At 41.2% G+C, this 2281-nt stretch overlaps 1 protein-coding gene across 2 annotated transcripts in view; it reads left to right on the top strand.

Annotated features, from left to right (window-relative positions):
• LOC119280617 (protein NRT1/ PTR FAMILY 5.10-like) overlaps nt 1-2281 on the top strand; it is a 12967-nt gene extending 10686 nt beyond the window's left edge. For both annotated transcript variants that reach the window (XM_037561415.1, XM_037561420.1), the window contains 2 exons: nt 505-566; nt 1898-2281. The gene's annotated coding sequence lies outside the window, so the exon portion shown is untranslated. The remainder of the gene's footprint in view (nt 1-504; nt 567-1897) is intronic.

Raw genomic sequence — 2281 nt, 5'->3', positions numbered from 1 at the left:
ATGCAACTGCGATTATTACCCACGGTCGCAACTGGTCTTTTTGTTTTGTGGGAAAGTGGGAGTTGCATGTTTGACTCTAGGCATCCAACTGCAATTGTCAACCCCGGACTGCAACTGCATGCCTTCCAATGTAGTCGCAACGCCTTTTTGTTTTGATGGAATGTGTAAGTTGCATCTCTGACACTAGGCATGCAACTGCAAGTGTCGCTTCTGACTACAACTACATGTCTTCCAACATGGTTGCAACTGGGTTTTGTTGGAGGGGACGATGGTGAGAGGGGGGATAGTTGCATGTCCGACACTAGTTATGCAACTGCAAGCATCACCCTCGATTGCAATTGCATGTCTTCCAACATGGTTGCGACTAGGTATTGTTTTGTCAGAGGGGTGGCAGGGAGATGGGGGCAGTTACATGTTTGACGCTAGCCATGTAACTGCAAGCGACGCCCCCAACCACATATGCATGTTTTCTAACCTGGTTGCAACTCGCCTTTGTTTTGTCAGGAGGAGGGGGCGACGAGGAGAAGGGAGACAGTTGCATGTCCGACATTAGTCATGCAAAAAAGGTGAGACCATTGTTGTACTAACCTAAGCAGCTAGAGGTGAGACTAGCTTTTGATTTCGAATTTTAAATCCATCCAAAACCTGACGCATGTAAGCATGATGTTTATTCAGAGTAAGATCACGCATTGTTTTTTTTGGATCTGCACCTTACTTTCGTTTTGATTTTGTTTTCCCAATATCCTAATTGCAAGTGTACTGCTAGAGATGGGTTCATTAAGTACAAATAGTTCCTCTTTTGATTATTTTTAGGTCGAGAAGTCCCTGGTGAAGCTGGATTTTGCAGAGAGTTCTTTTCACCTGAGTTAACCTGAATGTGTGTTTGTTTGTCATTTTTTTTAGTTCTCTGAAACCGTGTAGTAGTTTTTGCAGGAATAGTCTTGTTGAGTTTGTAGCTGAATTAGAGGGATTGTTAGCAGTGGTATTTGGTAGGAAGGCTTTTGTTTAAAGAATGAAAATGGACCAAAATATATCTGCATGGTGCGTATTGCTTAAGTTTAACTTGGCATCAACCTTATGTGCTTCCACAACACTCTTTTTTCAAACGGACACTTGCTAACTACAGTAGCACTAAGTCCTCTCTTTTTTCTGCGGTCAACATGGATGTGATGTCATGTGTGCTGACGGGGGCTGTAATTTTTGGTGACTGTTTTCGCTGTGTGTCGATGCATGCTTACATTTTCAAATACTAGCAGCAGATCAGTTGCTCGGGGGAGTGGGGAGGGGTGGACATGATTTGGGAGATGTTTGAGGGGCGATGACATTGTGGGATCCCGGGGGAATGATTATATATTTTTTGACTTGTTTTTTTAACTCAAGCAATCACTAAAGTTTGTATATTCCTGAAGTAGAGTCGAGACAATGTGTATGCCTGTTCCAGGTTCAGTTTTTGTTTACTATAATGACAACGATGGTGTCTTTGTTACGCTAGCCAGATTTTTTGTAGGCTTGACAAAGCCCTGCTTGAGATAACAAACATCAAATCATTTGTAAAAGCTGGCTACCCAATCCCGGGCTTTGCGCGCGCGTATGTGTTGGGATGAATGTTTTACATAACATAGATCACAACTAGTAGCTGCTGGATATATGTTCAGATTGTTTTTTTTCTGTTCAGGTTTTTTTAAATGTGCATGTGTTCAATCCCAGAGATAGTGTCGCTAGCATTTTTTTGTGCACCAGGGGGGCATGAAATGCTGATTTACAAACTAGTAGTAGAAATTCTCTTCTAGCTAGTGCCATGATTTTAGCTTCTTCTTTGTCATACTTTGTCCTACCCCCTCTTTTTTTAAACTTGTTTTCAACACTAATGTATCATATACATTTATGAATACAACAGTGCACAGACACTGACATGGATGACGAAGGATGCGACCCTGAGCAAAAGAAATGCAAAAGGCAAAGAGCAGTGTGTTGAAGATATAGAGTCAGAAGAGGGAGGATATCGTGTAGAAATCACGTACACGGAAGTGTCGGAGGGCTTGCCTACACTGGTTTGTAACCTCTAAATATATTCATATTTCTTCTAGAGTTTTAGTAGTTGATACAGGACGTTAACTAGGAAACACATGATCTTTAACTTGTTGTGTTGCCTTGTCTCCATGCTTTTTTTTGCTGTAGTTTTAAAATAGCTAATGCATGAATTTTGTTAACTAGCTACTTGATGTCTATGTAAGTTGCTAGTTGACTTGCTGAAAAAACATCCATAAGTTCCTGTGATCAA

This window comes from Triticum dicoccoides, chromosome 1A, assembly GCF_002162155.2.
Source record: "Triticum dicoccoides isolate Atlit2015 ecotype Zavitan chromosome 1A, WEW_v2.0, whole genome shotgun sequence".
Classification (NCBI taxonomy): domain Eukaryota; kingdom Viridiplantae; phylum Streptophyta; class Magnoliopsida; order Poales; family Poaceae; genus Triticum; species Triticum dicoccoides.
This window is presented reverse-complemented; position numbering and strand designations above follow the sequence as displayed.